An 11,845-nucleotide genomic window follows, 5' to 3' on the forward strand; every position below is an offset into this window, starting at 1 on the left:
TAAATTCATATCTCTCTTTTTTTTCTAGTATCCTTTGTTTCACCTTGGTGTTTGTTGAAGTTCTCTCTGAGTTCATTTATTTGTTTCTGTGTCTTCTCATGTTCTTTATTTTTGGTGTCTTGAAATTTCTTGAGTGCATCTTGTACATTCTGGTTAACCATGTCTAGTATCTTCTACATGAATTTCTCAGTGATTTCTTCTAAGATTTCTTCATTGAGGGTTTTTTTGTGGGTGTCACTGGGCTCCTTAGGGACATTTATCATTGTTTTGTTGGAGTCAGGAACTAGGTATCCATTTTCTTCATTTCCCACTGAATCCTGTATTAAATTGTTATTTTTTTGAGGAGTATAGTTTCCATCCCTTCTTCTTTTTTCCCATTGCTCCACTTGGTGCTGTTCAACTATGTTCTTGATAGGCTAGTTGGTGGTTTTAATTGGCTGTTTTCTTTCCCTTGACTTAATTTTTGTGTTGTGATTGACTTGGTTGTTAGCTACGTTGATGTGCTCTTTCTGTCCCTGGCCTGGTGGTGTAATTTAGCAATAACAAATTCACAGGTTCAATGGCAGACCAGTTGTTTGCATATTATATAGAAAACCCCTTGATGATAATATCTATGATCAATGGGATTTGGGGGGTAATGTTTATTAGGCTAGTTATAGAAATTTGGATAATTGGTAAAGGTGGCAGTAAAAAGGAGAGGCGGGAAAAGGGGTGGGTGGGTGGAAGAGGAGGTATGGGAGCTACTGGGTTTGTGGCCTTTGTGCATGTTTGGGTGTATTTCTGCTGTTGTAGTGAAGGGTGCTTGTGTCAGGGATCGCAGGGGGCTGGGGTTGTGTTCAGTTGGTACAGTATGCTAGTCAGTGGGTGGCGAGTGTGTTGGAGGGTGGGGTAGTATGGTGACAGGTTGGGGGAGAATCGAAGGGGGAGGTGAAGATGGGGGAGAGAGTGGATGAGAAGGGGCAGAAAGAGTATTGGGAGGGAGAACAATAGATTGTAGCATAGGAAAATGAGGGAAAGTGAAGGGGGATAAAAATAGTGATGGTGAAGTTAATAATACAAGAAACACACACACACACACACACACACACACACACACACAGACAACAAAAAACCACCAGGTACAGGAACAACAAAAAGTTCAGTCTTTTGGTAAAAGTGTGGAGTTATTCCTTAGGTGTCCATCCTGGTATTGGTGTGTAAGCCGGAGCCAATATAACTGGCTTGTGAGTAGTATTTGGTTCCTTCTGTCCACAGGGTTAGTTACAGTTGGGAGGTGAGGTAAGTCTTCCAGTTCATGCAGGGTGGTCAGAGCTCTTGCTGTTTTTCACCAGGCAGCAGCTGTGTTGCCCTTTAGCTGCAACTGTGTTTGGTCAGCTCCTCCACCAGCAAGGTTGGGCAATTCAGTTTTGAATACTACCCTATGTCCCATGAGGTCAGCTCTGGGATGGTTGGCCTGTCACCCCATACCTTCTCTCAACCTTTGTGCCTCTCACGACCTCTGCTTGGTGCTACTGGCTCCTTTGGGAGGTTGGCTTGTTGCCCTGCCCCCACTCTCAGCCTTTGATCCTTTATCCACTTTCATTAACTGAGAGTTCAGCTCCTTGCCCCATTTGTGTTCTCTGGGGCAGGTTTAGCATTCCACCCCCACCTCTATTGTTGGTGTTAGATTACAGTTCACTTTTTATTCTTTTCAGTTCTGTTGGGCAATGTTCAGTCTGCCCAGGGGCTATACTGGGTTATGTTCCCAGGGGGTTGGGTAGGGGAATTGAGTATGGTGTGTGATTCTTACCTGTTCATCCTGCAGATTCATGCAAGCAGCTTTGAAAACAGCAAGCATGGATAGGGGCATTGTGTGGGGAGGCTTTCCACACGTTAGGGATCCTGGATGTTGCAGAGTTCAATTCTGATTGATGCTCTGTCTTCTGCTTGTTAGGAGAAAAAGAAAAAGAAAAAAGAGAAACAGCCAGGGGGCTTTTTTCCCAGGGCTGGACAAACCTTGCTGGCTGTGTCACATGGGATTTTCATGGCTGTTAGGTACAATTAAAGGCTGACTTAAGGGTCAGGCTTTGAATTTTATGTCCACCTAATGTGATGGCAGTTTTTATTTTGGCTAGCAACAATCAGAATTACCCAATTGTAACTCCAACATCTGAAGGTGGTTTCTGAAATCACGGAGCTTAGGATTTCTAATTCTCTGCTCTAACCACCATCTTGGATCTCCTCCCCTTGTTCTTTTATGCTGTGTTCATTTTTTTCTTTGTGATTTTTTTATTCATTTATTCACATGTGCATACATTATTTGCATAATTTCTTCCCCCATCCTGTATCCCCCACCCCCTCACTTCCAGGCAGAACCTGTTCTGCCCTTATCTCTAATTTTGTTGAAGAGAAGACATAAGCATAATAAGAAAGACAAAGCATTTTTGCTAGTTGAGTTAAGGGTAGCTATACAGAGAGATTCCTAGCATTGCTTCCATGTACAAGTGTGTTAAAACCCAAGTTGATTCATCTTTAACTGATCTTTACACTGGTTCCTGAACCCCTTCTTGTGTTGACCCCTGTTGCTTTAAGGTTTCTGTATTAGTTCCCCTGGAGTGGGGACATCAAACGCTTTCATGTTTGGGGTTTTCTACCTATTCCCATACCTCTTGTATGTGTTCTGCCCTTCTCATGTGACCCACGTCCAACAACATTGCTGTATTTGCCCTAGATCTAATGTCTATGTATGAGGGAGAAACAAGACTTTTGGTCTTCTGAGCCTGGCTAACCTTGCTCAGAATGATGTTCTCCAGTTCCATCCATTTACTTGCAAATGATAAGATTTCATTCTTCTTCATGGCTGAGTAAAATTCAATTGTGTATAAATACAACATTTTCTTGATCCAATTGTCAGTAGTGGGGCATCTTGGTTGTTTCCATAACTTGGCTATTGTGAATAGTGTTGCAATAAACATGGGTCTGCAGATGCCTTTGGAATAACCTGTGTTGCATTCCTTTGGGTATATCCTCAAGAGTGGGATTGCTGGATCATATGGCAGATCTATGTTTAGATTTTTAAGAGGTCTCCAAATTTTTTTCCAGAGTGTTTGCACCAGCTTGCATTTCCACCAGCAGTTTACAAGGGTTCCCTTTTCCCCACATCCTCGCCAACACATGTTGTTGGTGGTGTTTTTGATGATGTGGTTTCAATTTGCATTTCCTTTATGGCTATAGATGGTGAGCATTTTTTCATGTGTGTTTTGGCCATTTGAATTTCTTCTTTTGAGAAAGTTCTATTTAGTTCAGTTGCCCATTTCTTAATTGGTTCATTGATTTTGGGAGAGTTTAGTTTCTTAAGTTCCCTGTATATTCTGGTTATCAGTCCTTTGTCTGATGTATAGTTGGCAAATATTTTCTCCCACTCTGTGGGTGGTCTCTTCAGTTTAGAGACCATTTCTTTTGTTGTACAGAAGTGTTTTAATTTTATGAAGTCCCATTTGTCCATTCTTTCTCTTAGTTTCTGGGCTGCTGGGGTTTTTTATTGAGGAAGTCCTTGCTTATATCTATTACTTCCAGAGTGTTTCCTGCTCCTTCCTATACTAACTTCAGAGTTTTGGGTATGATATTAAGGTCCTTGATCCATTTTGAGTTGATACTAGTACAAGGTGATAAACATGGCTCTAGTTTCAGTTTCTTCCAGATGAATAACCACTTTTCCCAACAACATTTCTTGAAGTGGCTGTCTATTCTCCATCATATATTTTTGGCCTCTTTGTCAAAAATAAGGTGGGTATAGTTGTGTGGATTCATACCCAGGTCCTCTATTCTGTTCCACTGGACTTCATGTCTGTTCTTCTGCCAGTACCATGCTGTTTTTATTGCTATTGCTTTGTAACATTGTTTGAAGTTGGGTATTATAATACCTCCAGCATTGCTCTTTTGGCTGAGTATTGCCTTGGCTCTTCGTGGTCTCTTGTGTTTCCAAATGAACTTTAGGGTAGATTTTTCAATCTCTGTGATGAATGTCATTGGGATTTTGATGGGAATTGCATTAAACATGTAAATTGATTTTGGTAGTATAACCATTTTCACTATGTTGATTCTACCAATCCATGAGCACAGGAGATCTTTCCATCTTCTGTAGTCTTCCTCAAACTCTTTCTTCAGGGGTTTGTTGTTCTCCTTATAGAGGTCATTCACATCCTTTGTTAAGTTTACTCCTGGGTATTTGATTTTTTTGAGGCTATTGTAAGTAGAATTGTTTCCATATAATCCCTCTCAGTTTGTTCATTGTTGATGTATAGAAAAGCTAATGATTTTTGTAAGTTGCTTTTTTATCCTGCCACCTTACTATAGTCATTTATGGTGTTTAGGAGTTTTGGGGTAGAGTTTTTTGAGTCTTTAAAGTATAGGATCATATCATCTGCAAATAGGGATATTTTGACAGGTTCTTTACCTATTTGTATTCTTTTTATTTCTTCTTCTTGCCTAATTGCTCTGGCTAGCAATTCCAGTACTATATTGAGTAGGAGTGGTTATAGTGGGTACCCTTGTCTCATTCCTGATTTTAGGGGAAATATTTTCAATTTTTCACTGTTAAGTATGATGCTGGCTGTAAGCTTGTTATATATAGCCTTTACAGTGTTGAGGTACATTCCTTCTATTCCTAGTTTTCTTAAAGCTTTTATCATGTAGTGGTGGTGGATCTTGTTGAAGGCATTTTCTGCATCTGTTGAGGTGATCAAGTGGTTTTTGTCTTTGCTTCTTTTAATGTGATGTATTACATTTTTAGATTTGCATATGTTGAATCACCCCTGCATTCCTGGGATGAAGCCAACTTGGTTATGGTAGGTGATCTTTCTGATGTGTTGTTGGATTCAGTTTGCTATTATTTTATTGAGGATTTTTGCATCCATGTTCATTAAGGAAATTGGCCTATAGTTCTCCTTTTTGGAGGTGTCTTTGTCTGGTTTTGGGATGAGAGTAATATTGGCTTCATAAAATAAGTTAGGCAGTGTTCCTTCCCTATATGTTTCATGGAACAATTTAAGGAGGGTTGGTATTAGTTCTTCTTTAAAGGTCTGATAGAATTCAGCACAGAATCCATCAGGACCTGGACTTTTCTTTTTTGGGAGACTCTTAATTGCTGCTTCAATTTCATTTTGGGTTATAGACCTATTCAGGTGATTAATATCCTCTTGGTTTTGTTTTGGATGGTGTATGTAACTAGAAATCTGTCCATTTGTTCAAGATTTTCAAATTTACTAGAATATAGGTTCTTAAAGCAGTCTCTGATGATTTCCTGGATTTCTATGGTGTTTGTTGTTATCTCCCCTTTTGCATTTCTGATTTTACTGATTGGGGTTTTTTCTTTCATTTTAGTCAGGTTTACCAGTGGTCTGTCAATCTTATTTATTTTTTCAAAGAATCAGCTTTTTGTTTCATTGACTCTTTGTATGCTTTTTTTGGTCTCTATTTCATTGATTTCATCCCTTATTTTTATTATTTCTCTTCTTCTGCTTGTTTTGGGATTTGCTTGTTCTTGTTTTTCTAGGAATTTGAGATGAAGCATTAGGTCATTGATTTGAGATCTTTCTGACCTTTTAATATATGCACTCATCGGTATAAACTTTCCTGTTAGGACTGCCTTTGCTGTGTCCCATAGGTTCTGGTAGGTCATGTTTTCATTTTCATTAACTTCCAGGAACCTTTTAATTTCCTCTTTTATTTCATCAATGACCCATTGATCATTGAGCAATGTGTTGTTCAGCTTCTAATTGTAGGCATGGTTTTTACTGTTGTTTTTGTTGTTGATTTCTAGTTTTAATGCATTGTGATCAGATAGAATGCATGGGATTATTTCTATTTTCTTATATTTGCTGAGCCTTGCTTTGTGCCCTAAGATATGATCAATTTTGGAGAAGAGTCCATGAGCTGCTGAGAAGAATGTATATTGTGCAGAAGTTGGATGAAATAAGTCCGTTAACATTCAGTGTTAGTATTGATAGGTATGTGGTGATTCTTGTCATTTAGTTATCTTTGTTGTTTAAGCATTTGTGTGTAGCTGCATCAATATTACACTCTACTTTCTTGCCTTTTCTGCTCCTATGGTTTGGTACTGCCTACCCTTTCATGGTTTTGTTTGCTTTCACTTTCTGCAGACAGAATTCCTTGAAGAATCTTTTGCAGTGGTGGCTTGGTGGTCATATATTGTTTTAGTTTTCTGTTTATCATGGAAGACTTTAATTGCTCCATCTGTTTTGAATGATAGTTTTGCTGAGTACAGCATCCTAGAGTTGAAGTTATTTTCATTCACTCCATGCTCTTCTTGTTTTCAAGGTTTCTGTTGAGAAATCTGCTGTATGTTTTTTGTTTTTTCTCTCTGTAAGAGCCTTCAATATTCTTTCTCTATTCTCTGTGCTTGTTGTTTTTATGATAATATGTCATGGAATAGTTCTATTTTGATCAAGTCTGTTTGGTGTCTTCAAGGCCCCCTGTAACTGAATGGGCATAGATTTGGAAAATTTTCTGTTATTGTTTTGTTGAATATATTAAGAATTCATTTTGCTTGCATCTCTTCTCCTTCAATGCCCATTATTCTCAGGTTTGTTTTTTTGATGGAGTTGGTGAGTTCTTGCATATTCCTTTCACAGGTCTTGAGTTTTCTGACTAGTAGTTCTTCAGTTTTTCCTTTAATTACCATTTCATCTTTGACTTCTAAGATTCTGTCTTCTGGTGGTTCTAGTCTGCTGGAGTGACCTTCCATTTTGTTTTGTATTTCTGTTTCATTCTTTTATCTGAGGTTTTCCATATCATGGGTCACTTCCCCTTTAATATTGTCAATTTTTGGCCTTAATTCATTTATCTCTTTATTTATGGTGTTCTCTGTTTCATTTTGGTGTTCATTTAGGGCTCCTATGATTTCATTTATTTGATTTTGTATTTTCTCATATTCTTTATTTTTGTTGTCTTGGAATTACTTGAGTGCCTCCTGTGCATTTTGGTCAACCATGTCTAGTATTATTTCTATGAAATTCTCATTGATTACTTGCAGGATTTCTTCTTTCAGAGTGTTCTTGTGGGCTTTGTTGGCTTCCTTGGTATAGTTTATCTTTGTTTTGTTGGAGTCTGGGTCTAGGTATCCATTTTCTTCATTTCCCTGTGAATCCTGTACTAATTTATTTTTGGGTGGAGAATGGTTTCCATCCTTTTTTCATCTTCCCATCATTTTTTCATCTTCCCATCCTTCCACTTGGTTGTTTCTGTCCTTTGTCTATGTATAATTTAGTTTTAGCTAACTTACAATAGTAAAACTAAGAAAACCAAGAAAGAAGGAGAAAAAAGAAAAAGAAAACAAAGGAAAAGAAGAAAAAATGGAGAACCAAAGAAATCAACAGGGAGATATGGTGGACAATCAGATAGCGAACAAGACAAACACTTAAAGAAATGAGAAAAAAGAAAAAGAAAAAAAAGGATGAAAGAAAAAAATAATAAAAATTTCCTTGTTCAGGAACAGTAGAATTTCATTCTTAGTAGTTCTGGTGTTACTCCTGTAGCATCAGTCCTGTTTGTCTGCATCTCCTTGGTAGGTTTGGAGCCAGTGTCTGGTGGTGTTGGAGCCCTCCTGTGGCAGGTGGTGGCTGGTGGGCCTGTGGTGGCCTAGCGGGTCTGTGGGTTGGAGTTCTGGTGGGCCAGTGGGCCATCTGGCAGGTGTGCTGGTGGGCCAGTGGGCAGGCTGCAGCCTGGCCGGCCAGTGGGTGGAGACACGTTGGGCCCGTGGGGCGGAAGCCTGGTGGCATGGCAGCTGGGCTGGCCCTGGCAGGCCTGCGGGGTGGAAGCCTGGCTTGTGATTTGGTTTTTTTGCATGCAAGAGCTCCTCCATCTTGTCCTTCATCTCTGGTATTCTTACACCCATTTAATCTTTTGTCCTGATAGTACTATCCACTTTAAAACTTCTATTTGCTTGTTTTTTCATAATTTCCATTTCCTTCCTCATATATTTTACATGTTGCTGAGTTTCTCATCTAAGTCTTGGATTGATTTTCCAACTTCATTTATGTTTTTATTTGAATCCACTTTGAGGTTACTGATAATTTTAACAGCAGGCTTCTGGAATCTCTCTCAGACATTTTGGACAATTCATTATCTTTCAATTCAGATGCTGAGTTGTTGTGTTGGAAGTTTGGAGGTGAAACATTACATTGGTTTTTCATATTTAAATTCCTATGCTATAATTTGTGCATCTGTTTCTCTAAGTTTCCTTTTACATCCTTGGGTGAGTGGAGAACCTACTGTTATAATAAGGTTACCAATTCACCAATAAATACATCAAGCATTTGAATGAACATGGAACAATTTGGACCCTTATCTATTTCCCCGTTAATATTTTATGGCAGCAAAACTCTGGTTTCTAGGGGATGATCTGAGAGGTTTACACTGGTTAAAATGTATAAAGATTGGAAATTGAGTATTATCAGGGCTGGTCCTGAAGAGGGAAAGGGGTGAGATGATGCAAAGAAGGGGATGTATGTGTAGAAGATAACAGTATTAAAGGGTGCCATATATTTATAATAGGGAATTGGAAAATGGTTAGGGTGATAGGGAGAAAAAAAAAAGAAAAAGGCAGAAAAAAATTCAAGAATCTAGAAACCAGATTTTAAAAAGAAGACAAAATGGGTAAATAAAGGAAAAAGAAATTAAAAGGAGAGAAACAGCCACATGAAAATAAATTGGAGGAAGAGGAAAAAATAATGAAAAAAAGAAAAACAACAAAAATCAACCAACAAAACAAAAAAAACCTTTTATATTTCTTGTTGGAAAGAAGTGTCATTAGTATCCCCTGTGTTTGGTCAAGTTAGTCTTTTTTGTCCTGGTTGCTATGAGAACTGCCTCAGGAGGGCAGAGTTGTGCCTCTAGCTTAGGGTGTGGCAGGGACCTCAGGAAAGGACAGGTAGGACAGTGCTCCCCAAGCCAATTCTCTTAAAGAACTTTGCCCTCTGTGTTGTTCTAGGACTGTTTGGCCTCCACGTATAAGGGTTGAGACTTCCTTGAGGTGGAGAGTTTGGCTTCTCTTTGCTGGGGCTGGAGCTTCAAATTGTTTCTTGATTTACTGTCATCGTTTTGATTTGCCATATTTTTCAGATATCCTGTCACTCTTTTTGTGTTTCTTTGGCTCTTCCTCTCTTTGGTTCTTTGGTAGTAGTCTCTTATTTGTTATCCAAACTCTTATTCATCGGATTTGATGGAGAAAGCTTCTATTCTTCTACCATCTTGGCCCCCTCTCCTGTAGACTTTCCAATACTGACTCTTTTTAGATGTTTTTTTTTTCTGTCTTTGACTTTTAAGACCATTTGTGAAAATGATATTTGATATTTTGATTACACTATTTCTAATGTTTTTATTTTAACAAAAACTTGGTACTAATGAACATTTTGCCCATTTCTATGAATGGGCAAGATAACTGTTAACATATTTGGTTATTCAAATTGGGTATTTTGTGAAAATAATTTTGGTACATTATTCATATTTTTGTAAATATTTCTAGCCTTATTTTCCATTTTATATGGAATGTGTTTTTTCAGTAAATTCTCTAAATCTATAGATAATATTAAATAAGATGGGTTTTAATTCTTCATTTAAATTTTCAATACCTTATATTGTAACAAAGAAACCACAGTCTTGAAGTTATGAACAAGGATTCTGATAAAATCATTGCTTTTGTTTTTCTAACAATACAGAGATACCTTAAATAAAAAGAACATGGTTTTTAAAATTAATTGTATAAGGTAATGGGTTTCATTTTGGCATTTTCCTACTTGTATATTATATACTTTGATCATATTCACTTCCCCATCACTCCTCCATGTCCTCCTCCTTCCTAACACTGTCCACTCCCCCAATAATCCCCTTTATGTTTTTGTGTCTTTGTAAAATAAGTCTAGAATCTACATGTGAGAGAACAGTATGATAAATGTCCTTCTGCATCTTTCTTTTTTCACTTAACATGATGATCCAATATTTATTGTGATGTTTTTAATTTCCAGAAATACTAATGCTTCTTGCATAGATGCAATGAGAAGGACATTGTTTACAAATGTTTCCCAAGTGTTAGATTAAAATAAAATCATTACATAAAATTATTAACTAAAGAATAGTAAAACAAATTGCCCTACTCTTTATAACCTTGGTACCTGTGGATAGGACACTGGGATCTTTTGTAATCTATCTCTACTTTAGTCTTAGGGAAATGTTGAGATGATTAAGAATCAAAGACACATTACTGTTTTCCCGTTTCAGCATTCTAATTTGTGGTTATCTACTTACTTTTTTGTTAGAAGATTTTATCATCATGGTCTTTCCCAGATCCCAGGGCCCACTTAAAAGACAAATATTGATCTGTGTGTATGTGTGTGTGTGTGTCCATCTGTATGTCTGTGTCTAAGATTTTAGCCATGAATGAATGCCTTATAAATTAGTCAGATTTTGTTTAAATGAAAACTCAATATCTGCTAAACTTCTACTCACTTATTATCCCCCTAATGCTCAATACATTCTTTTATACCTTTTAAAATTTATTCTATTTGCATAATATTTTCTACTTTTAAAACATTAGCATTTTAATATACATTAATTCTTTAGAATAGGCTCAATTATTTCTTGGTGCTGAAGATTAAACCCAGGACCCAGAAGATGCTATGTGAGTGCTCTACTATTGAGCTACATCGCTAGCCCATAGGCCCTATTTTTGTCACTATTACAAATTTTAGACAGTAAGTGAACTCAATAGTTTATACTTTGTGTATGGCAATGTTATATAGACAAATATGATATGTACACACATATCAAAGAACAAACATTAAAAGCCAAATTTTATGTTTACTTTGTCCTATTAACAGAAAGTAGCTCTAGGCTGTAATGATACTGTGACATTTTTGATGATATCTGTATGCAGTTTTTCTGTAATTCTAAACAGTTTTTACCAGCTCAGCTTTCTTGCAACAATGAGTTATTGGATTTCATGGACTTTGTTTTGCCACTCCAGTGTCATTTATGTAAGTTCAGGTTCTCCACAAACTCCTTGAACTTAGCATAGGTAAAATGAATATATTTTTATCCCATTGAATGTTATATTCATTATGACTCTCAGTGGACCAAAATGTGGACATCGCATTGGCAGACTCTCACTTCATTTACCCTCAGTTATTTATCACCATGTTCTATCACTTAAATATAACCATCACTGAACTGTGTCCATGCTTCCCCATGCTTAATGATGCATTCTTGAGTCAGTGTAACTATTTTCATTTAACTGGTTCCCTATAATACATTCCTAACCTGTGTCACTGATACCTAACTCCTTTCAATCTTCCCCCACCCCACAAAACAGAATGACCTTTCTGAAACATGTCTTATTTTTTACTCGTTAATCCAAACCCTTTCAATTTCTTCATTAGTCTTGGAATAAAGTCCAAATTTCTTATGGTTTCAGCTTCCTCTCCCCTGCCCTATGAATCAAATCCTGCTATACTGAACTTTAAAAAATATTCTAGGAATGAAATCTGTTCACTTCTGGGCCACAGACTCATTACTTCCTCTACCTCAAATATTCCTTAGTCACCTCCCACTCAGTGTTTACATCTCAGTTAGGAATTACCATATTCCAGGGAAAGCTTTTACTGGCCTCAGCAAGTCTATATTTGTTGTTTCTGCCATTGGTAGTTAATTTATTTTGTGAATTTGTAGGGTGTTTTTGGATGAGATTGATTTATTTTTCTAATAGGGTTTTGTGCTTTTTACCCAGGAAGGCCTTGGACTGTGATCCTCCTAGCTTCACCTCCAATATAGCTGGAGTTAAAGACAAGAGCCA

Source organism: Castor canadensis, chromosome X, assembly GCF_047511655.1.
Source record: "Castor canadensis chromosome X, mCasCan1.hap1v2, whole genome shotgun sequence".
Taxonomy (NCBI): Eukaryota; Metazoa; Chordata; class Mammalia; order Rodentia; family Castoridae; genus Castor; species Castor canadensis.